Consider the following 25,555-nt stretch of genomic DNA (forward strand, 5'->3'; position numbering starts at 1 on the left):
GCCTGCCAATGCAGGAGACATGGGTTTGATCCCTTGTCTGGGAAGATCCCACATGCCGTGGAGCAACTAAGCCCATGTGTCACAATTATGGAGCCTGTGCTCTCGAGCCTGGAAGCCACAACTATTGAGCCCATATGCTGCAACTACTGAAGCCTGTGGGCCCTAAAGCCCATGCTCTGCAACAAGAGAAGCCACCGCAATGAGAAGCCTGTGTACCTCAACTAAAGAAAAGCCCGAGCAGCCATAAAGACCCAACACAGCCCCCCAAATTTAATAACAAATAAAATTTCTTAAAAAATGAGGTATGAAGCTGAAATAATACAAAATTTAGCAGGCATTATAGTGTATAGCAATAAGACAATGTGACAGTGTAGGCCTTGACCTCTCTCTACTTTAGTCTCCTTAACTGTCAATTTATTACTAGATCAATAAAAGTCACACCATAGAGTCAAGAGTAGACTTGGTTTTACGAGTCTGAACTGTGTATAATGGTGTGTGTGGGGGGGGGGTACTTTTTAAGAAAAAGAATGCAAAATCAGAAAATTGGGGTATATGGGTTCTTAATTGCACAAGTCTTTCAAACTTTTCTATGTGTTTGAAATTATTAGAAAAATCAGTTAGAAAAGTATTTGTTTATAATGAGAAAAAATAATAAGAAATCACACTTTGGGGGGATATCTAGAGTGCTGCAGTTTTATTTATTTTTAAAAATGTTTTCCAGTTCTTCCCACCCTGCTTTATGTTAATATTTTGAGAGCCACAAACAGGGAAGTAAAACATGAATTAACGTGTAAGACTCCAGTGAGATGAACTGAGAGAGCAGCATTGACATATATACACTACCATGTGTGAAAGAGCCGGTAGGAAGGTGCTGTACAGCACAGGGAGCGAAGCTAGGTGCTCTCAGTGTTCTAGAGGGATGAGGGGAGGGGAGGAAGGCTCAAGAAGGAGGGGATACGTGTATACATATAGCCAATTCACCCCTCTGTTCAGTAGAAACTAACACAATGTTGTAAAGCAATTTCACTCCAATTAAAAAATAAATTAAAAAAATCCCATGACTCCAATTTCTCCCACACCCTTCTTTTATGCCTAATTACGGAAGAAATCACACATTTAAAAAAGCTGACAAATAGCACAAACAGCACAATTCCAGGAAATAACATAATCTTTTTAATCAAGTAACTGACTGAAAAAACTTCTATAATAATTTTTTCCTATAGTTTGTCTTCGTACTGCTTGTCTCCTGGCATGAAAATAATTTTGAAACATCATTTTCTAGAGAGAGAACAGAAAATTTATGCTTTTCTTCTAATAGGATCATAAAATTTATTATTGACTGTTTAGACAAGATTTTGCATTTTCAGAACTTGTTGCTAATAACATGCATATTTTAAGCATTATTGTAAATCCTTGGAACCTATCTCTAATGTTTCCCTTCTGTTTGAGGTGTAACAGACATTTACAGTACTGCTAGAGGTCTGTGCCCAACAAACGGGAATTCTGATAAACTCTATTTCGTGTGACTCCTGTCACAAAAGGCTATGATTAGCTATCATTGTAACCAATGAATTATCAAGAATATTCCCCCAACCAAAGAGAGGACTTCTTTTTTGATCAGATGTTGATAAAAACCAAATCCTCCTCCATTTGCAATTTTACATTTTGATAGGTTGGAACAATTTCCCACAGAATCTGTTATTATTTATTTTTAACCTTGTTTTTTTCCACTGCCCGCATACCACTGGGGCTGAGTCCCAGAGGATCCATTTATATTGTAATAAGAGTGCTGGCTTGTACCTTTGTATCATGATGCCAGGTAAGTTGCCACAAAGGCAGTAGAAGTATTCCTGGAAGCTGTTCCTACAGGGGGCATCCAGCAAAAGTGACTGATGACTACATGAGTCTATCCTACTAAACCTAACTAAATGTATCCCTGACTCAGCTTCTCCTTAAGGCCAGAGGCCATTCCAGTGCCTCCCAGTGACATAGGAAATTGTGATGGAAGATTCATCAGAACCTCTAGTCTTAACCAACCATCATTAAAATACTTTGTTTTGCAAATTTTACAAAAACAGAACATAATATGAATAACTAGGGCCCCTCCCAGACTCTTGGATGAAGTTTGTGCAAGTGAGGGGCCCTGAAGCTTAAACTTCATTAGTTTCATGATAAATTTGCCGCTGCACAGAGTTGATATAAGGGTTAACTAAATTAATATATGGAAGCATTTAGAATAGCCCCATTAAGTGCTCAATAAATATATTTATTATACATTACTGATATGGAAATAGAAAAATACAGCAGACTAGCCAATCTAGAAAGAGACTTAATTACATATACACATTTATTTATTGGAGGTAGATTATACTGCACTCTCAAAAATATATACCTGAAAGAATAAGTCTATGTAGTAAAGAAGACAATGATAACAAAGAAGAAAAATAAGAAGACAAAAGAAACAAAATAAAGTGCAAGTGAAATGATCTGGTTTTGAGGTGGCGAATTTCTTTCTAAACATAACACTAAGATTAAATCCATAAAATAAAAATACTAGCAGATTTGACTACAAAAAATGTTAACTTCTGTCCATCTACAAATAAAGAATATTAATATTAAAAGTAAAGAGACAGGGACTTCTCTGGTGGTCCAGGGGCTAAAACTCTGTGCTCCCATTGTCAGGGGCCTGGGCTTGATTCCTGGTCAGGGAACTAGATCCTGCATGCTGCAACTAAAGATCCCACATGCCACAATAAAGACTGAAGTTCCCATGTGTTGCAACTAAGACCTGGTGCAGGCAAATGAATAAGCAAATAAAAATAAATATTTTTTTAAAGTAAAGAGACAAATTAGAAAAAAATGTTTGTGTAACTTTTATGACAAGAGAACAACATCCTTAATATGCAAAGAGCCCTTGTAAATCAATAAGATAAATACCCACTTACATCCTTTTTAAATGGACACAGGACATGAACAGCGAATGCATAGAAGTATAACCTTTCTGAAGAGTGACTCAGAAATGTGTGTTCCACAGTTGAAAATGTATGTATCTTTTGTCCCAGCAATTCAACGTATGGTAATTTATCCTGAGGAAAGAAGATCAAAGTATAGAATAAAATCGGAGAAGGAAATGCAATCCACTCCAGTATTCTTGCTTGGAAAATCCCATGGACAGAGGAGCCTGCTGGTTGCAGGCCATAGGGTTGCAAAGAGTTGGACATGACTGAAGTGATTCAGCATACATAGAATATAATCACTACCACCACGGATATCAAAGCATGATAATAAGTTTAAAAAATGGAAACAGCCTAGATAGATGATTGGTTAGGTAAATTATGGTACAACCAACCATATGCCAGAACAATAAATATCTACTGAGGAATGTTTATTGGTATAAGAATGTGTTCTCAACTCATAAAGCTGAGTGAAAGAGGAGGCTACAGAGCAAAATGTAGAGCATACCATTTTTTCCTATGGGCTCAAGAGGACACCATTTTGTTTTAAATGTCTATATTATATGTATAAAAAAGATAAAGTTTATAACCACTGTTGTTAATTTGCTATATTGCAGGATGATGGGATTGTGAGTGATTCCACTCACTTTATATTACTCTTCTCATTTGAGGTTAAGAAAGAGGTAGGGGACTTCCCTGGTGGTCCAATGGTTAAGACTTACCTTCCAATGCAGGGAGTGTAGGTTCGATCCCTGGTTGGGCAGCTGAGATCCCACATGCATCACAGCCATAATACCAAAACATAAAAAAAAAGATGAAGAAATATTGTAACAAATTCAATAAAGGCTTTAAAAATGGTCCACATCAAAACAACCTTTTAAAAAATTATATAAAAAAAGAAAAAGGTAAAAATATTGTGAGATTTGACTACAATTGACTACAATATAATAATTGAATTGGCTAACTGGTAAGTTACAGCAAGGACACCTGCATGTCTGTCATAAGATGTGGTTTCTTTCTTTGTCTTGCCCTGAAATGCTGTGAGGTTATCACCTCTACTTTGACAAAATACAATTTAATTCCGTTCAACACTCATTTCCTACTCCTAGTGCAAGGCACTGGAGATAACATTACAAAGATGACTAGAACATACTACTTTCCTCAAAGAAGCTAATAATTTAGTAGAGGGGGGAACCCGCTGGGACCTGCTTCAGCTAGAAATAAAATTTCTTTTTGGATTAAAAAAAAAAACAGCAGCAAAGGCAAAGAGTTGGACACGACTGAAGTGATTTAGTATGTTCTAGTCATCTTTGTAATGTCATCTCCAGAGACTAAATTCAGATTACTTATGGAGCTCTTCTTTCTCCGCTTGTCATCACTTTCTGGAATTCAGCCTAGGAAAGTAATATATGTCACCATGTGTGCTGGTTTATAATTAGAACAAATGTGAGGATTTATAAGAAAAAGACCTATTGGCAGAAAAAACATCTAGTAAAACTCTAGAAAAGGCAGTCAGGAGAATGAGGAAAACATCTATTTTGGAAATTAATGCTAAAGAAAGAAAAGACATTTGAAAAATATAAAACATACTTACTACGTCCTTATGATTTTTTCTTTTTGTTTTTTTAACTTCACGAAAGTTTGTGCTTAGATTTTTTTTAAAGACAATAAACCTATAATTCATTTACAGCAAAATTAAACTTTTACAGAAAGATAATATAACAAAACAGTTAAGTTGGGGCAATAGCATCATGAATTTATCCATAATTTCACCACATTAATAACTTTTATGTTTTCCATTATGATGTTTTCCTGTGTATTTTAACAAGGTTGTATTTATATTTTGTAATCTATATGCAATTTTTTGTATCCTGCTTTTAACATTTAACATTATATACTAAAATTTTCCCAAGGTCGCTACACAGTTTTGTAATTGTCATTCTCATGACTGCATTCTCACACTGCATCAAGTGTACAAAACCTTAATGTATTTCTTTGTTGCTGGAAATTTCCACTGCTTCCAGCTTTGTTGATTACAATACTGCTGCAGTGAAGAGCTGACTGCTTCTGTCTTTAGGATTTTTATGTTTCAGGAGCATGTGAAAAAGTAGCTGCTATTGGATTACCCTCTATTTGAAAGGATGAGTATTGTGAGTATAAATAGAAGCTAAGGTCAAGAAGCTAATGGCGGAAAAAGACTCACGTGTCCAGCAGAAACTGATAAGCATGTGAAATAATATCCTTGACTCATAAGGCTGCAATTATGCCTGTGACCTGAGTTTGAGCTCCAGGGAAGAGGGGAAGGGTAAAAGTCAGAATGGCCCAAGATTGCACTTACAAATCTTTTAAACCACTCCAAGTCTTCACCAGACTTCACTACGATAACATTAACACACGGCAGAGGCTTATTCCTAAAGACCTCTGAGCCTATAGAGTAATTTTCTCCCCACACTTCACCTGTTTACAAGTGAGCATTAACACTTTTTGGAAATATGCGGCATACTTGAGCCCTAAAAACCACCATCTCCTCCCTCTTTAGGGTCAAGAATTTCTGAGAAGGCTTTCCTAGAGGTATGGCCCCAGGAATTAAAAAGCAAGCAGGTGAAGGGTCACTCTAGTCTAAAGCAGCTTGATTTTCCCCACCATCTCTCCATCTCCCTACTGACCTCCTTGATCTCAGAATTCCACCTTCTGCTTTCCTGCTCCAGACAGAACAGCTCAGCTTTCATCCTTCTCTAGTGTTCTGTCAGCTTTCATGTCTGCTCGGGCTCTTGCAGGGCATGTTTCCTTGAACACTTCCCCGCCTCCTCCTGCCTTGACTGTCCCCTCCCTTTTCTTGGGCTCTTGTCCCAGCTGCCCAAGCTGGACTTGTTCACCAAGGGCTCCACCACTGTGCTCCACTGTGAATGGCTGCCAGGGTCTCTGCTGAGTGGTGGTGGGTTACCTGGATGCTCAGTGAATCAGCTGCCTCTTCTTGGTCCTTCTCTGAGAGGTCTCTTCTCTTCACTTGACTCCCATCCCTAGAGGCTCTTCAAGAGCAGGGGAGACAATCTCTAGTTTCATCCGTTATGCTGCAAATATCATTACTTCATTCTTTTTAATGGCTGAGAAATATTCCACTGTATATATGTACCACATCTTCTTTATCCATTCCTCTGTCAATGGACATTTAGGTTGCTTCCATGTCCTGGCTATTGTCAGTAGTGCTGCAATGAACACTGGGGTACGTGTATCCTTTTAGACCATGTCTTACCGAGTGAAGTAAGTCAGACAGAGAAAGAGAAATATCCTATGACATCCTTAATATGCATAATCTAAAAAGAAATGGTATAAATAAGCTTATTTATAAAACCGATACAGACTCACAGACTTAGAGAAGGAACTTATGGTTGCCAGGGGGAAGGATGGGGGAATGGGATAGTTAGGGAGTTTGGGATGGACAGGTACACAATTCTATATTTAAAATGGATAACCAACAAGGACCTACTGTCTAGCACAGGTAACTCTGCTCAATATTATGTGGCAGCCTGGATGGGAGGGGAGTTTGGGGGAGAATGGATACATGTTTATGTATGGCTGGGTGCTCTGCTGTCCACCTGAAACTACCACAACATTGTTAATTGGCTATACCCCAATACAAAATAAAAAGTTAAAAAAACCAAGGGAGAGGATGGCTTTTTATTTCACCAAGCCAGCTCAAGCTCTCTAAGTCCCCAGCTCTGAGAGAGATGGACATGCCTCATCTCTATGAGGAATATCTCTCTCCTGGTTTCACCCGGGAGCCACTCTTACTGATTTTAATGAGAATGTAATGGCTCAAACACAATTTTAGTCTTCGACCCACGTGAGGGACAGGGGGGACATGTCTACCCATCCCAAAGAGATTCGTGGCATCTTTTTGCTGAGGTGCGTGGGACTTTTGCGTGGGAAGAGGAGGTATTTATTGTCTGTGTCCTCTATCCTTTGAGCTCTATTTCTTAAGTTCCCTCAGGCAATAGCATTCCTTCTGATCTAGCTTTATGGGAGTTGAATAAGGGAAAGTTGAGGTTTGTAATTTCAAATAGCCCTGGTTTCTTAACCCAAACATTTGCCCACTGGCAGGCCCTGGGGCCCTATGTGTGGTTTATTGCCTTCTCATTATTTTTCTTCCAAATACCAGATACAATAAAATTCTCATGGACTCCCAGAATCTGTCATCTTCTGTCAAAATTTCACTTCCTGGGACTTCCGTGTTGGTCCAGTGGCTAAGACTCCACACTCTCAATACAGGGAGCCCAGGTTCTATCCCTGGTCAGCGAACTAGATCCCACATGCTGCAACTAAGACCTAGCTCAGCCAAATAAATAATTTTTAAAATTCATCTCCTTTCTCTGATCCCATAAGAGCACACATTATCATGGGCCAGGATAACTGACACAAATGTTGGGTTTTCAGTTAATTAAATTTACATAAAGGGGAGTGTATAGAGAAACTAGACTTGTCAATCAGGTAGAAGTCAGGGCACTCTGAGGATAGTTTACTCAGATGCTACAACAATACCAATAAGCATATACCCATAAGTGCTAAGGTTATTGTTTTTGGTAATCACTTTTCTCCTTCCTCCCTCCCTCTCCTTCTGACACTGAGATATAGGTCTGGGACATGGGATCTTCTGCTGCAATGCTTGCACCTGGACACACTTCTCCATGAGCAACAAAATATGAAGAAACTGTTATGGGACTAAAAATAAGTGCATACATGCAGTAGTTGGGGCAAACTCTGGACCCAAAAGATAAAAAGAGACCCCAAAAACCAACTGCCACTTCTGAAGAGCCTGGAGCAAAAACAGGGGTTTGAGAGACAATTGTGCATGCCCCTGCACACAGCACCACCTAGGGGTGGGCAAACCATCTAAGCCGTCCCTCCAGCCTGACCCCTGGACACACCCATTCAGTTCAGTTTGGCCGCTCAGTCTGACTCTTTGCGACCCCATGGACTGCAGTACGCCAGGCTTCCCTATCCATCACCAACTCCCAGAGCTTACTGAAACTCATGTCCATTGAGTTGGTGATGCCATCCAACCATTTTATCCTCTGTCAGTCCCTTCTCCCCCCACCTTCAATCTTTTCGAGCATCAGGGTCTTTTTAGTGAGTCAGTTCTTTACATCAGGTGGCTAAAGTATTGGAGTTTCTGCTTCAGCATCAGTCCTTCCAATGAATATTCAGGACTGATTTCCTTTAGGATGAACTGGTTGGATCTCCTTGCAGTCCAAGGGACTCCCAAGAGTCTTCTCCAACACCACAGTTCAATAGCATTAATTCTTCAGCACTCAGCTTACTTTATAGTCCAAGTCTCACATCCATACATGACTACTGGAAAAACCATAGCTTTGACTAGAGGGATCTTTGTTGGTAAAGTAATGTCTCTGCACACCTGTACCGCCACCCCAAATAAGGAGCAAGCTTGTCCCCCTTCCCTGGGGAGCAAACAAGGGAACCTGTTGCTTGTTCTTGCTCCCTGATGCTATAGCAGGGACCCCAATAAAGCCTCGCCGGAATCTCTTGTCTGGCCTCTGATTAACTTCTATTGATTGGGGAAGGCCAAGAACCCTGGTCAGAAACAACACTATATCATCACTTATTTTTAACAACTTTCTTGTTCAAAAATTCCATTTCTAATTCACCCTGGTTGCACCAATAATTTGAAGTTGAATAGCACAAAGTATCATATGGTAAAGGATCTGCCTGCAATGTGGGAGACACAGGTTTGATCCCTGGGTCGAGAAGATCCCCCGGAGAAGGGAATGGCAACTCACTCCAATGTTCTTGCCTGGAGAATCCCATGGACAGAGGAGCTTGGCGGGCTACAGTCCATAGCACCACAAAGAGTCAGACACAACTGAGTGACTAACACTACGCTAGCACAGAGTGTAGAACACATAGTCTAGAGCCACACTGCCTAGGTTTGGACTCTGGTTCTGCCCCTCACTGATTGTTCGACCTGTGGTAAGTTGCTTACCCTCTATATGCCTCAGTCTCCTTATCTATAAACTGGGGATCATGACGTCTACAGAGTTGCCATGAAGATAATGTAATAAAGCCTGACATGATAGAATATTGCCTGACATGTGGTAAGAGCTAGATTTAAGTGTTTTAAAATAAACATATGTCTTTGAGCAAATTAGGCAGTATAAGCATTTGATTACTAAGATTTTTAAAAGCAGAGATAACCACTTTGCTGACAAAGGTCTGAATAGTCAAAGCTATAGTTTTTCCAGTAGTCATGCATGAATGTGAGAGTTGGACCATAAAGAAAGCTGAGTGCCAAAGAACTGAAGCTGAAATGGCAACCGACTCCAATACTCTTGTCTGGAAAATTCCATGGATGGAGTATCCTGGTAGGCTACAGTCCATGGGATCGCAAAGAGTAGGACACGACTGAACAAGTTCACTGGTTGGAGAATACTCTTGAGAACCTCTTGGACTGCAAGGAGACCAAACCAGTCACTCCTATATCAACCCTGAATATTTATTGGAAGGACTGATGCTGAAGCTCCAATAATTTGGCCACATGATGTGAAGAGCCAACCCACTGGAAAAGACCCTGATGCTTGAAAGATTGAGGGCAGGAGGAGAAGAGGGAGGCAGAGGATGAGATGGTTGGATGGTATCATTGACTCAATGGACATGAGTTTAAGCAAACTCCAGGAGATGGTGAAAGACAGGGAAGCCTGGCATGCTGCAGTCCATGGGGTCACAAAGAGTTGGATGCAACTTAGCGACTGAACAATAACAACAACAACAGAGAGTATCCAAGTGTTGATCTTCAACAGAGATGTAAATTGTCTCATATTATCACAATGGAAATCTACACAAAATGAACAGATATAATAGCACAGATGAATCATTCTCCAACCTAATATTGAATAAAAGGAGTCTGACGCAAAAGAGTACGTGATCCTCCTTATGTAAAGTTCAAAAACAAGAAGCCGATCTGTGGTGTTATGTCAAGATGTGGAAATGACAGGAGGCATACTTCTGGGTGCTGTTAATGTTGTTTCTAGATCTGGGTGCTGTAGAAGTGTAGACTGACTTCTGAAAATTCACTGAGCTATACTTTCAGGATTTGCACACCTTTTGGGGTGTGTGTTAGATTTATATTAGAATTGCCAGAAAAATGTTGAAGATTTTTTTCTCCAAATTCTTGTATTTCTCCTGGATGATTTAGTCAAGCAATTTTCCTTAAGCTATTACTGCATTTTTACTATCATCCTTAGATTACTTTTTGCTCGCTTTAAGTATTGGTGACAATATTTTTGCACACAATAAACGGATGTATTTTATTTTCTTCTTAAGTAATGTTCCTGTGCAGCCTTCCCTAAGACAGGAGGCATATCTTCCCAGAAGAGGAAAGAGTGAATTTTTCACCTCCTTCTCAAGGGGATTGGTCTAAAATTAGGGCGGCAGGGAAAAGATGCAATGTTCATTCCTGAGCCTTTTTTTGCCCCTGTACACACACACACAGTTAGTTGCTCAGTTGTGTTCGACTCTTTTTAGACCCCATAGACTGTAGCCCACCAGATTCCCCTATCCACGGAATTCTTCAAGCAAGAATACTGGAGTGGGTAGTGGTTCCCTTCTCCAGAGGATCTTCCCAACCCAGGGATCAAACCCAGGTCTCCTGCACTGTAGGCAGATTCTTTACTGTCTGAGCCACCAAGGAAGCCCCTTTTAGCCCCTAGGAAAGTAGAATTGAGAGCCATGATCTGCTGGGTGGGAGTGAGGCAAACCCACTGCCTGGACCTCCTGTTCAGGGGCCAGATTGACAATGTGGTAGCGATTCAGTGGAGCCCATGGATCACTGCAAGCTACAGTGAGGACATGCCAGCTGGAGCACTTGAACTGTGTCCTCAAGCTCTGATCAAGACAAATAAAACTGGGTTGCAGGTTAGAGCAGCTGCAGGGTCAGCTGTGGACACTAGAAGCCAGGCCAAGACAAGCTGAGTCTCAGTGGTCACCAGCTCCCACAGAGCAGAGGACCAGCATGAGACCAGAGTATCCTGAGGTCACCAGGGTCCCTTTCCTGTACCCAAATGGTTACCTTGGAGATAAGCTGGAGGAAGAAAGTGCAATCGGACAGACTGAGTTGTTTTGCCCCCGAAGCAACCTTACTAAAAGAGACTGGTCTCATTCCTTACTTGGATTAACTGTAATCAAATGGACTAAAATACAAGTTTCCATGTCACCTAATCAGTGGGACGCAGTAAGGTCAGATTGTGGTGTAGCCCGTCAGGCTCCTCTGTCCATGGGATTCTCCAGGCAAGAATATTGGAGTGGGTTAGCATTTCCTTCTCCAGGGATCTTCCCGACCTAGGGATTGAACCCACATCTCCTGCACTGGCAGGGGGATTCTCAAGCAACTGAACTATTAGGGGTATAGTGCAACTAAATTTGCAGCCCTCTTTCTTTGGTTTATTTTTCCTTGATTTTCACTTCAGTTCAGTTCAGTCGCTCAGTTGTGTCCGACTCTTTGCGACCCCATGAATCACAGCACGCCAGGCCTCCCTGTCCATCACCAAATCCCCGAGTTTACCCAAACTCATGTCCGTTGAGTCGGTGATGCCATCCAGCCATCTCATCTTCTGTTGTCCCCTTCTCCTCCTGCCCTTAATCTTTCTCAGCATCAGGGTCTTTTCCAATGAGTCAACTCTTCGCAGCAGGTGGCCAAAGTATTGGAGTTTCAGCTTCAACATCAGTCTTTCCAATAAACACCCAGGACTGATCTCCTTTAGGATGGACTGGTTGGATCTCCTTGCAGTCCAAGGGACTCTCAAGTCTTCTCCAACACCACAGTTCAAAAGCATCAATTCTTTGGCGCTCAGCTTTCTTCACAGTCCAACTTTCACATCCATACATGACTACTGGAAAAACCATAGCCTTGGCTAGACAGACCTTTGTTGGCAAAGTAATGTCTCTGCTTTTTCATATGCTGTCTAGGTTGGTCATAACCTTCCTTCCAAGGAGTAAGCGTCTTTTAATTTCCATCTGCAGTGATTTTGGAGCCCCAAAAGTAAAGTCTGACACCGTTTCCATTGTTTCCCCATCCATTTCCTATGAAGTGATGGGACCAGATGCCATGATCTTAGTTTTCTGAATGTTGACCTTTAAGCCAACTTTTTCACTCTCCTCTTTCACTTTCATCAAGAGGCTTTTAGTTCCTCTTCACTTTCTGCCATAGGGTGCTGTCATCTGCATATCTGAGGTTATTGATATTTCTCCCGGCAATCTTGATTCCAGCTTGTGCTTCTTCCAGATGTTCTCTGCATATAAGTTAAATAAGCAGGGTGACAATATACAGCCTTGATGTACTCCTTTTCCTATTTGGAACCAGTCTGTTGTTCCATGTCCAGTTCTAACTGCTGCTTCCTGTCCTGCATACAGGTTTCTCAAGAGGTAGGTCAAGTGGTCTGGTATTCCCATCTCTTTCAGAATTTTCCACAGTTTATTGTGATCCACACAAAGGCTTTGGCATAGTCAATAAAGCAGAAATAGATATTTTTCGGGAACTCTCTTGCTTTTTCGATGATCCAGTGGATGTTGCCAATTTGATCTCTGATTCCTCTGACTTTTCTAAAACCAGCTTGAACATCTGGAAGTTCATGGTTCATGTATTGCTGAAGCCTGGCTTGGAGAATTTTGAGCATTACTTTACTAGCGTGTGAGATGAGTGCAACTGTGTGGTAGTTTGAGCATTCTTTGGCATTGCCTTTCTTTGGGATTGGGATGAAACCTGACCTTTTCCAGTCCTGTGGCCACTGCTGAGTTTTCCAAATTTGCTGGCATACTGAGTGCAGCACTTTCACAGCATCATCTTTCAGGATTTGAAATAGCTCAACTGGAATTCCATCACCTCCACTAGCTTTGTTCGTAGTGATGCTTTCTAAGGCCCACTTGACTTCACATGCCAGGATGTTTGGCTCTAGGTAAGTGATCACACCATTGTGATTATCTGGGTCATGAAGATCTTTTTTGCACAGTTCTTCTGTGTATTCTTGCCACCTTCTTCTTAATATCTTCTGCTTCTGTTAGGTCCATATATATATATAACCCATATATATGTATATATATATATATATATATATGTATATCAGTTCAGTTCAGTTCACTCAGTTGTGTCTGACTCTTTGTGACCCCACGAATCGCAGCACGCCAGGCCTCCCTGTCCATCACCAACTCCCTGAGTTTACCCAAACTCATGTCCATTGAGTCGGTGATGCCATCCAGCCATCTCATCCTCTGTCGTCCCCTTCTCTTCCTGCCCCCAATCCTTCCCAGCATCAGGGTCTTTTCCAATGAGTCAACTCTTCGCATCAAGTGGCCAAAGTATTGGAGATTCAGCTTCAACATCCTTGATTTTACCAACTTGTAAACCTTTGTTGCTGAAAACTGTTCACTTTAGGAATTTTTCTGAATAGAAAGCTCCTGGCATCGCTACTCTCCACAATCATCCCTTTATAAGTAAAACAATTTTATACTTTTATAGTTTCCCTAACTTTTCCATTCTGTTCATCATCCAACTATCTATCTACCCACCCAAACAGTAACCATCTCTTTGGAGCCATGTGCCAGGAATTGATCTAGAAGGTTTGATGACAGTCCTTGACACTGAGACTTCCCTGGAAGTCCAGCAGTTAAGACTATGTGCTTCCAATGCAGGGGGTGAGAGTTCAATCCCTGGTTGGGGATAAAGGATCCCACATGCCATGGGGCATGGCCAAAAAACTAAGTAAATGAAAAGTTTTGAATACAGAGGGTGAACAGATAACCAACACTGTTCTAGCTTCACCTTTCCAAACATCCACAGAAGCTTGCTTTCACTTTTCGTGTCTAGGCATATTAATTGCCAAGTTTTGGTAAGAGTACTGGGTTTCTGAGCCTTACGACCTGAAGGCAATAATCTTTAAGAGCTCCCTTGCTTTGTAGTATGTCAAGCTGTATGTCTGCTGCCCTAGACCTGGAATTAGCCATTTTTCTAAGGAGCCTCAATTCTCTTTAATAGGAGATATATTTAGAAACCAAAATGTGGCCTCTAATGAAGCTCACTTCTTCTGGCTTGGTCATGATTTCTAGTTCTTTTCAATGGACAGAGATGAGATGAAGGATATTAGGGGACGAATAGATTTTAGAGGATGAAGGAAGACATTTTTCTCATTTTTCTATTATGAGTTATAGATTACTTTTGACTGTAAATACATAAATCCAAGTACTTTTATTTTTAGTTTTTCTCCCCCTCTTTTATGTCCCCCCCCTTTTGAATCCATTAATTTAGGATAAATTACCCTTGTTGGTTTATTATATTAGGACCAAGGGCAGGAACACTCAAGTGTCTTTTTTTTTTTTTCCAGAATATATATAGATGTAAAATTTTAATTTTGGCTGCACTGGGTCTTTGTTGCTATGCAGGCTTTTCTCCAGTTGCAGTGAGCGAGGGCTACTCTCTAGTTGTGCTCAGGCTTCTCATTGCAGTGGCTTCTCTTGTTGCAGAGCAGACTCTAGAGCACGTGGGCTTCACTATTTGCGATGTGTGGGTTTAGTTGCGCCACAGTAAGTGGGATCTTCCTGGACCAGGAAGGCAGATTCCCTGAGTTGCAACGCAGATTTCTTAACCAATGGACCTCGAGGGAAATCCCACTCAAGTGTCTTGATTATTTCCTGACCAGCTACTTAAAATGAACATGGGGCCCCTGATTCAAACAGCAGTAAACAAATTCCACTAAGATACTAAAATAAAAAGCTTTTTTCTTTTTTCACTTTCTCTCCCTCTCTACTCCTCCTTCCACCTGTCCTGGTGTTTCTTATTTGCTATTATTAAATAGCAATGTCAAATTCCCCTGGGTACAGGGATGCTGGCAGGCTGAGTGCAGACTCACAGGCCCCCTAAGGGTCAGTCCCTTGGTGTCAGGCATGCACTGGGCTCAACAGATGCTGGGCTCCCTTCTCTGGCCAGACCAGAGCTGTCCTCCTCCCATAGGCCAGTTGCTCCAACTTACTCACTGGAATGGGTAAACCTCAAAGGTATTGCAACCTTTGTGCCAGGACGTGGTAAGTATCTAGATTTGTGGACAGGTGAGAGGTTTGCCCTGAGGTCAGGGTATTTCTACTCTGGAGTGAAGTCAGCTGCCTGAGTCACCACCGAACGAATGGTGCTCAACTCTGATCCTTCCCTTGCCCCAGCCAAGGTGCCCACCAGGAGCGAGGGTTCCAGTGTGTGCTGGGCAGGAAGGCAGGCCAGGTGGAGGCTCAGGGCACCCTGGGTGGGGTGGGTGGCTTGAGCTGGTCCCTGGGAGGCAGGGAAGCAACAGAAGTGGGGAACAGTGCATGAGCCAAGGCTCCAGGCCCCGGGTGCCTGCTCCATTGTCGCATTGGACTTCACTGACAAAGTCAAAGTGTGAAAGTGTTGCTGCTGCTGCTGCTGCTGCTAAGTCGCTTCAGTCGTGTCCGACTCTGTGCGACCCCATAGATGGCAGCCCACCAGGCTCCGCCGTCCCTGGGATTCTCCGGGCAAGAATACTGGAGTGGGTTGCCATTCCTTTCTCCAGGGGATCTTCCCAACCCAGGGATCAAACCCTTGTCTCCTGCATCGAAGGCAGATTCTTTACTGTCTAAGCCACCTTACGAAACACGTTCAAAGATTAGATTCTTAAGAATTTTAAGATGGCGACTACAGAGCATTAAACCCCAAATGTGAGGCTTGACAGAGCACAGGGCTCTGTGTGCCTACACTGGTCCTGTGTCCACAAGCTGTCCCTCTCTGTTTTAAGTCACAGTTTTATAAATATGCCTGGGGCCCCTGGGGTTCTTGGAGACCCTTTCAGGGGGTCTGTGAGGTCAAAACTATTTTCATAATAACAATGAAGACAATATTTGCCTCTTTCATTCTCTTAGGCGTGTACAGTGATGTTTTTCCCAAGGCTACCTGACAGTGTGATATTGTAACAGGTTTAATTCAGAAGCAGAAAATTCAGCTGTCTTCTAAGAAGCCAGACAGTAAAGAGATTTTTTTTAAATGTAAAACAATACTATTCTTCTAACTATTTTCTGTTGTGGAAAATACGGTTATTTTTTAATAAAAACATGTTGCTTGTCATCATTTTAAATTTTTAATATTTATTTCTATATATTTCTTTTCATTGTTATTTTTAGGTGAATAAAGATAAATTTTTAACACAAGAAATATTGATAAATAAACTCACATAAACAAAAGCTCTTGGGGTCCTCAGTGCTTTTTTTTAATGAATAAATTTTAAAAGTTGAGGTAAAATTCATATGACATAAAATTAAATATTTAGGGACTTCCTCAGTGGTCCAGTGGCTAAGACTCTGTATTTCCAAAGTAGGGTGCCCTGGTTCAAACCCTGGTGAGGGAACTAGATCCTACATGTTGCAACTAAGAACCTGTGCACTCAAATAAGACCTGGTGCAGCCAAATAAATAGATAAATATTTTTTAAATTATTAGAAAATAAAAGGTAAAATATTAACATATTTGTAAAATATTAAATATTTTAAATCAAAATATTAGCAATATTTAAATTAAAACTTGAAAATGTTTTTAAGTTAAAAATACGAAAATGTTTTTAAATTAAAAATATGAAAAAATTCTAGTAAAATATTGCATTATTTTTTAATTAAAAATCTTTAGATTTTTTAATTAAAATATTAAAATATTTTTTAAAAGATAACATTAAAACAGTGTCTGATGTGGAATACATGATCAATAAATGTTGGCAGCTATTCAAAGGACTGAATCAATTTCAGTGCTCACTGACAGTCTCTATTTTTCTAAAGTCTATCCCACATAGATTTAATAATTTGACTTTGCTTTTGATCATTGAATAGCTGGTGCCTCATTTTTCAAATTTACATTTCTGTACCTACTGTGGAAGCTGAATAGTTTTCACATTTTTGTCACAGCTGTGACTTTTCCCTTTTTCAATCTATTTTAAATCTCGTTGTACTGATGCAACATGTATAAAATAAATAACTAAAATTAGTCTAGTTTACACCACATTATCAAGGCTGTTGTCACGCTCATAAAAATAATATTAGGGCTCCAAGGGCATTGAAGAGCTGGAATTATCTGTCCCACATATTTTGAATCTTTGAAATGAGCCACAAAGACCAAGCAGAGTTGCTGTGATTCTGCTGCAGTGATATAAATATGACCTTCCACGAAAAAGCGTGTCATGGCCAGCAGTGAAATTCAAAGCCGCAGGCTGGGTTTCAGAGTCCACATCATTAGAACATGTTGCCCCTCTGGTTACAAGAAAGTAAATATAGACCAGGCTGATTATGTGAACACATTGCATTTAACTTTGCCCGTCTCTATTGATTTCCCAGTTCATTTCAACAGCAACTGGATCAACCTGGTGATAAGTAGGTCATTCCATCTGCCTCAGATACTTATTTCCTTTCTTTCCAAGACTAAGTTTTCCACCTTCTGTCTTCAGTTCATCCCCTTACCATCTTGCTGCTCTGTCTCTTGCTTTTCTTTTCTTCCTCGTGACTTCAAACTCTCCTTTTTTCCACTGGCATCTCTTCCTGGTACTCACAAATATTCAGGAAGATGTTATGGAAAAACCTGAACAAACTTTTTGACCAACCCAATATGGAACTATTTCCCCTAACAGGAAAACGTTCCTCAACCCTGTGTGAGCCTCAGAGTGTCCCCTTTTTCATCTTCCTTCCTATCACAGTATTCACTCTGCATCATCTCCTGCCAGTCCTCAAGCAGCGACAGGATGGGTCTGGCTACCACTACACTGGGCACCGCGAAGGCCACTGGGGGTCTCCTAACCACCGAAGCTGTCATTTCATTTTCACTGGGTGTGATGGTTGACTAGTTATTCTTTGACTCTTTGATTACATTTACTCTCCCTGCCTGCGTCTGTGATAAGTTTTTATGATTTTTCATGGCTGCAACTTTTTTTTTTTTTGGCCACATGGCATGTGGAATCTTAGTTTACCAATCAGAGACTGAACACAAGCCCCTGCATTGGACAGCACAGAGTCTTAACCACTGGACCACCTGGGAAGTCCCACGTCTCTTACTTTTCGTTTTCCGTTTCCTACATGACAAGCTCCTCGTCTGTTCCCAGCCTTACCTGTTGGTTTACTCAGGATTCCATCCTTGGTGCCCTTGTTTTTTCCCCTTCTACCACGTTTTTCTGTGTGATCTCTTCTATTCCCATGATTTCAGCTAATGCTGGTGATTCTCAAATCTGTATCTTCATCTCTGATCATTCTTATAAGCATAATACTTGATTTTACTTTTTTATTTTTATTTATGTATTTATTTTATTTTGGCTGCTCTGGGTTTTCTTTGTGGTGCATGGGCTCTTTAGTTGTGGCATGTGGGCTTAGTTGCCCCGAAAAATGTAGGATCTTAATTCCCCAGCCAGGGATCGAACTTGTGTCCCCAGCGTTGGAAGGCGGATTCTTAACCACTGGATCACTAGGGAAGTCCCATGATATTTGCTTTATTAACAGATATCCAAACATCTACAAGCAATCTTCTTGGAGCTCCACAAACACATCAAGCTGAGTTGACACCTTTCCTGGACTTTCCTTCAGCTCCTTATGAGGTAAATTGCTGCTACCTTAAAAAAAAACCTAGCTGAGCTCCTGGCACTCAGGTGGAAAGAATGTCTTGCTCTCTGATTTCAGCCTCTGGTTTCAACAGGTCACAAAGAGTATGCAACACAACTGTGTTCAGTCTTCACTAGTTTATAAAAGTTGATTTTATTTGGGCAGCAACAAGCACAAGGAAGGAAGATCTGTCTCCAGAGTTCTGAGAAAAACCACAGTCTGGGGACTTCCCTGGTAGTCCAGAGGCTAAGACTCTGAGCTCCCAATGCAGGGGACCAGGGTTCATTTCTTGGTCAGAGAACTAGATCCCAACTAAAAGTTCACATGTTGCAGTGAAGACCTGGTGCAGCCAAATAAAGAAATATTAAGAAGAAAGAGAGATCACAATAGGTTTCCATAAATCTCAGTGTATCTTTGTCCCCTTGGTTCCCTTTCCTTCTCCCCAGAAAGCTGCCACTATTAAGTTCTTCTCTGCATCATGCCTCTCACATCCAATTAATCACCAAGATCTGTAGATTCTATTTCTAAGTAGCATCTCCTCTCTACCCTCACTGCAGCTGCCCCGGTATAAGATGCCTTCATTCTTCCTGCTTGGATTACTGCTCCTCTCAACTTTCTGCCTCCTGTTTCATTCCCTGTCGCCTCAAAGTCAGCCCACCTACTAGAGTAATCTATAATGGTCAACCTAAAAGTGTCCCTCTCCATCTTAAAAATTTCACTCGTTTTTCTACCCTGGTGTTGGCTGGTAGTTCCCAGACTGTGCTATGGTATTTCAACTTCCATTTCATTCTGGTGGCTCAGATGGCTAAAGAATCTGCCTGCAATCCAGGAGACCCGGATTCGACCCCTGGGTCGGGAAGATCCCCTGAAGAAGGGAATGGCTACTCACTCCAGTATTCTTGCCTAGAAAATCCTATGAACAGAGGAGCCTGGCAGGGTACAGTCCATGGGGTCACAAAGAGTTGGACATGACTGAGCAACTAACACTTCATTCCATACGTTGTGGATAACTTCTTTCTAAAATGCCCTCTCTGGGTTAGTCCTTCAGGGGTTACTTCCTCTGAGAAGCACTGGCTGAATTAATCATTCTCTCCCCTGGGACTTAACTGGTGGTGCAGTGGCTAAGATTTCACTCTTTGAATGTAAGGGGGTGCAGGTTCCATCTCTGGTTAGGGAACTGGCTCCCACATGCTGCAACTAAGAATTCAAAAGCCACAACTAAGATCCTGTGTACTTCAGCTAAGACTCCCACTTCTCCTTTCTGCTTCTTGCCTTTATGCCATTTCCCTTCTGCACCAGACATCTAGCAGGTGGGGAACCAATGAGTGAGGAGTGAATGTGGCAGTTGGAACAGACAGTCCGTTTTACCATAAACAGAATTCTTACTGTCTGAATATTTATTAGTCAAGACCCCACAGTTTGGGACTTCCCTAGTGGTCCCGGGGTTAAGATACCATGCTGCCACCACACCGGTTTGGTTGGGGAACTAAGATCCTGCATGCCTTACGACAGGGCCAAAAGATCTCTCTTGGTAAATGTCACATTGCACTTGAAAATATGTGAGTTGTTTTCAAGTATCTTGTGATATTGATTTCTAACATAATTCCATTATGATAAGAGAACAGACTATGTATGATTTCAATATCTTTAGACCATGAAATTTTTGCACCTTGTTTTATTGGTTCATAGTGCTATTCAGGTCTACTATATATCCTTCTATCTTTCTATTCATTCTATTAATTTTTGAGAGTTTGATATTGAAACTCCAGCTAAAAATCTTGATTTATCTACTTAAAAAATAATTGTAATATATAGTGGAACTATGTGTGAGCTTCCCAGGTGTCGCTTATGGTAAAGAACCCACCTGCCAATGCAGGAGATGTAAGAGAAGCAGGTTCGCTCTCTGGGTCAGGAAGATCCCCTGGAGGAGGACATGTGAATGCCCTTGTCTGGAGAACCCCATGAACAAAGGAGCCTGGCAGGCTATAGTTCATGGGGTCGTAAAGAGTCAGACACAACTGAGGCGACTTAGCATGGTAGAAATATATGTATCTTTGTTCTGTATTATCCAAGTTTCCTATAAATGTTATCATACTTTCATATTTAAAAAAGAAAAAAATGAAAAAAAGTTCCAAAAAAAAAGATCTCATAATTGGAGTTTATGTAAAGTAGCAGAAGTCAACAACCCTCCAACATGTTCACTAACAAACCAGTCAATTACGAAATCAGTCCCCACTGGATCAGCCACAGCTGACCTCTGCAATTGAGTAAATGACTTTTTTTTGTATTAGTCAGTCGGTCTCTTCAGGTTTGTGGAATTGCAGAATTTCAACTTGAGGTTAGTTAATGTGATGTTGGAGAATGGCTTATTCAGAAATGAAAATTTGATTATAAAACCAGTTCACAAATGAAGAAGATAAGCAACAGGGATTAAAATGTGGTAAGTGCTTCAAAGCCAGTGATTTGTACATCAAAGGATTAAGAACTGCCTTTGAAAAACTGACTAATTGCTTGAATACTTATGCAAAGACACCTGTCTTGGATCTTGCTGCGGAACTCAAAAATGGTATGAATGTTGTGTATTGTGCCATCATCCTTATTTTATTTACTTATTTATTTTTATCCAAGTTATACATCTATTTAATAAAAGTAGATTTCTATGGCTGAAAGAAAAACTAGAATCCTTTGTTCTACTTTTCCCCATCCCTGAATTCTGTCCCGGAAAGCAGTGTCTCCTAATGCCTGCTTTGGCCCCATAATTTCTAAATAACATGATTACATTGGATTTCTTTATTTTTTTCAGGTTTGGATGTTATCTATTAACTTTCTACTATAGAAGATGAGGCCATTTGCTTAGTTTTCTGTTTCCTCTCACTAGCCTCAAGGTCTCTGGAATTTTTCATATCTTGATACCTTCAAACATACTAGGTAACCTAGCAATTACATCTTTTTCTAGAGACAGTTCTCCTGGGGTTGCCTCTCTCTTGCCCTAAGCTGGATTTCTTGTTCTCCAGACTGGCTCCTGAAAAGCTGTCCCCTTCTTCTCCTGGGGGACCTCTTAGTCGTGTTCACAGACTGGAGCTCCTGTTTCCCAAATCCCACATCACTTTCTACATTGTATACTGCCTTGTTTTGGTGGAGCATGTCCTCCAGTACCTTCCTGAGAAAAGGATCAAGGGAGGTAGATTTTTTGAGACCATGCATTTCTGAAAATGCTCTTTTATTTTCACCTCTCACTTAGAGCTTTATTTTTTCGAGTTAAAGTCCTAAAAACCTGAAAACTCTACTGCTTCAAATAACTAAATGCTGGGTACAAGGTAACAGGATCACTTAAATACATAGCCGAGATTGCAATAAAGTTAAGTGAAATTCCCAGAGGCTAAAACTAAAGATGGGCGCCTGTAGTTTGTGAGCAATGCAGTGCCCACAGCTCCAGGGAGGTTGTTGTTTTGGTAAGTTGGAAACTTGGTTTTTATGTCTACATTAGGCTAGGAGACCTGGCTTTGAGTTCCCTGGATGCAGAACATTGAAACTGACATTCTGCAGAGGTTTGGGACCTTGCAAGGACACACACACTGGTGATGAAAGGGCAAACTAGCAAAAACAAAAAATAAAGTCCCACTACACAAGGAGCTAAAAACAAAGATCGTATGTCATGTTCTGAGCTCAGAGTAGGGGAGGAACTCTCCCTTGTAAAACTGTAGCCTGAAATCTGAATCAGGCTGAACCTGAATCTGAAAACTGTAGCCTGAAATCATTATCTGAAATCTGAATTTCTGCTACCAGCATATTCTGGGGGAAATTATTAACCTTTCCCATCTGATTCTTCTTAAGATCAACCGCATCTTTTCCTGATGTGTGATATAGGCTTGAAGATTATATCTGTCTCCAGCCATGGATTAGGACCGTGGTTCTCAGAGGGTAGACTGGAGACACCTTTGAGAACTTCTTGATTAAGCCAAGCTAACTGACTCTTGGGAAGGACTCTGCTTTTAAAGCTCATCAGGTGAGTGAAGAAACTTGCAGGAAGCCGGCCTGGACGGAACAAATGTAAAGCACCAAACAACGTGCACAGCTTGCCTGCTCTTCTGTGTTTAGGCATTGTCACCTGGAGAAACTCTTGTCATGTGCACAGGAGAGAATTATAGGATGTTCATTACAACACTGTTTATAGAAGTGAAAAGTTAAAACCAACTCTGAGATCTATTAGTAGAGGAATGAAAAATAAAATGTAGTATGGTCATATGGTAGAATGCTCTAGCAGTGAAAATGAATGAGTAAGTGTATAGAAATCAGTGGATTTCAAAACTTCATGTTAAGTGAAAAAATATATAAGGATATTATAATTTATGTAAATTTTATGAAATAACTATGTATTGTTTGTTGTTGTTGTCCAGTTGCTAAGACGTGTCCAACTCTTTTTTCGACCCTGTGGACTATAGTCTGCTAGGCTCCTCCATCCATGGGGATTTCCAGGCAAGAATATTAGAGTGGTTGCCATTTCCTCTTCCAGGGTATCTTCCCAGACCAGGGGCTTGTCTCCTGCATTGGCAGGCGAATTCTTTACTGCTGAGTGTCCAGGGAAGTCCCATATTTTGTTTATATGTATATAAATGTATATAAATACGGACTGGGTATGCCCCCAATTTCAAGGTAGTGATTGCTTCTAGAGACGAAGGGAGAGGAATGGGACTGAGGAGGGGATTTCAATTTAATTTTCTTTGAAAAAAAGAATTTGAAACACTTTCTTATCTGTCAATCCCCCTTAATTTTTGCAGTTCTGATCCTTACAGGGTAAGTGTTTATAATATTTAAATTTTGTTTTGTAACTCTGTTTTCCACATTTTGCCTACAGTTGTTTTGAAAATAGAAAAAAAATTTTTTTTTCACCGTGCAATTCGGCATGCGGGATCTTAGGTCCCTGACCAGGGATTGAACCCATGCCCTCTGCAATGGAAGCACAGAGTTGTAGTCACTGAACCACCAGAAAAGTCCCTATGTTAACTATTTTTATGTTAATTCTTTAGTCAGAGGATGGGAAGGTATCTTGAGAGGAAAAGTAAATGTCAAGGAAGTCCCTCAATCTTCTTTCCAGTTAGCTCTTTCTGACCTACACCCTGACACGTGAGGTCTTCTGTTACACCTGGGAAGCAGTCTGAACAACGCAGCAATCTTGGGTTTGATTGTCCCATGCTTATCCTTCTCATGAGAAAATGTCAAACTACCCTCTATGTGTTTGCTTGTCAAACCATAATCCTCTGTCCTTACTTACCACTTAGAATGCTTCTCTCGTGCCAGTCACTATAATTTCAAACTCTCCATTAACTCATTTGTATGAAAATGTTATTACATGGAATTAATACTCACAGAACACTGCCTGAAGGATAATCATGAATACCGTTTGATCAGAGCTGGCAGATTGATTTCAGTTGGCAGGAGAGAAGAAGCCTATTGGTGATGTCCAGTCTCCACGGGAGAGAGCTTCAGTGATCACTGGTGATATCTGCTCTGGGCTTAAACTGGAAGGGACAGTGTGCTTGCCAGGAAGGTATTTCCACTCCTGCCCCCACATACTGTAAAATGTATCACTGAACCAAGCCAAGCCTTCTGAGAGTTGCTTATCTGCAAGGAAGGATTTTTGGCTCCTTTGCACTGAGTGGCTCTTGGCAGTATGTCAGCCACCCGCACTGAAGATGTACTGAGAGACAACTGTATGGAATGAGATTCTATCTTTATTGTAGGAATGCTGCTGAGGACATACTATATAACACGCTGTTTTCTTTAAGAGGAACCATGAGAGAGTTCTTTGGAACCACTGATCTGTTTTTACCTTATGGACACTGTGAATGTTATAATGTTTCCTTCTTTGCTTTGGTTGCTAGGAAACTCAGGGCAATGGTGCAGATCTCATCTAGCAACTGCAGGAGACTTTTGGACAAACATTCTACATACTAACTTTACCTCTCCCTTCAGTTAGCATTTATTCAGCACCTGCTCTATGCCTGTTGCTGCTGCTGCTAAGTCGTTTCAGTCGTGTCTGACTCCGTGCAACACCATAGATGGCAGCCCACCAGGCTCCTCCGTCCCTGGGATTCTCCAGGCAAGAATACTGGAGTGGATTGCCATTTCCTTCTCCAAATATCCACGTAGGGACTTCTCTGGTGGTACAGTAGGCTAAGACTCCACACTCCCCATGCAGAGGTCAGGGGGTTCAATCCCTGGTCGGGAAACTAGATCCCACATGCAACTAAGAGTTTCCATGCTTCAACTAAGACCTATGCAGTCAAATAAATAATAAATAAAAATTAAAAAATATATATATCAATGTTAATCATTGTAGCATATTAAGAGAAATCATGAGAGCACTTATAGCTGAAAACAAACCCAGCGTTTAAGGTAACTTAAGGGTTTGTTGCTGCTGTTGTTGTTTAGTCACTAAGCCATGTCCAACTCTTTGCGACCCCATGGACTGTAGCCTGCCAGGCTCCTCTGTTCATGGGATTTCCCAGGCAAGAACGCTGGAGTGGGTTGCCATTTCATCCTCCAGGGAATCTTCCTGATCCAGGGATTGAACCCATGTATCCTGCATTGGCAGGTGGATTCTTTACCACTGAACCACGTGGGAAGTCCATCCCAACTCATTGTTGAGGATCATTTAATGTTTGTTTGAGTGGACTCTCAGGTCATTTTATTCTGTCTCTATATAACCCACAGAGCAATCTGTTTGATCGCCCCTTGCACATTCATCTAGAGTGTTCAGGCTTTCCAAAGATCACAATCATAAGCTTTATCAGAAGGATAAAAAATGAAAAAAAGAAGGATAAAAAATGGAAGAAAAGGGAAGAGGAGGAATGGGAGGGACAAATTAGAGGTATGGTGTTAATAGATAAAACTACTATATAAAATAGATAAGCAACAAGGATATACTGTATAGCACAGGGAATTATACCCAGTATCTTGTAATAACCTATAATG

General features: G+C 41.0%; 1 protein-coding gene across 1 annotated transcript in view; it reads right to left on the reverse strand.

The window, feature by feature from the left end:
• Nucleotides 1-2,860: 2,860 nt before the first annotated feature.
• The window catches only part of LOC145528444 (uncharacterized), a 28,835-nt gene continuing 6,140 nt past the window's right edge, over nt 2,861-25,555 (reverse strand). Inside the window, exons 2-4 of the mRNA XM_081546774.1 lie at nt 5,621-6,268; nt 3,677-3,718; nt 2,861-3,086 (exon numbers count right to left, since the gene is read on the reverse strand). The gene's annotated coding sequence lies outside the window, so the exon portion shown is untranslated. The remainder of the gene's footprint in view (nt 3,087-3,676; nt 3,719-5,620; nt 6,269-25,555) is intronic.

The sequence above is a fragment of the Giraffa tippelskirchi genome, chromosome 12 (genome assembly GCF_054371585.1).
Source record: "Giraffa tippelskirchi isolate mGirTip1 chromosome 12, T2T-mGirTip1v1.2.pri, whole genome shotgun sequence".
Taxonomy (NCBI): Eukaryota; Metazoa; Chordata; class Mammalia; order Artiodactyla; family Giraffidae; genus Giraffa; species Giraffa tippelskirchi.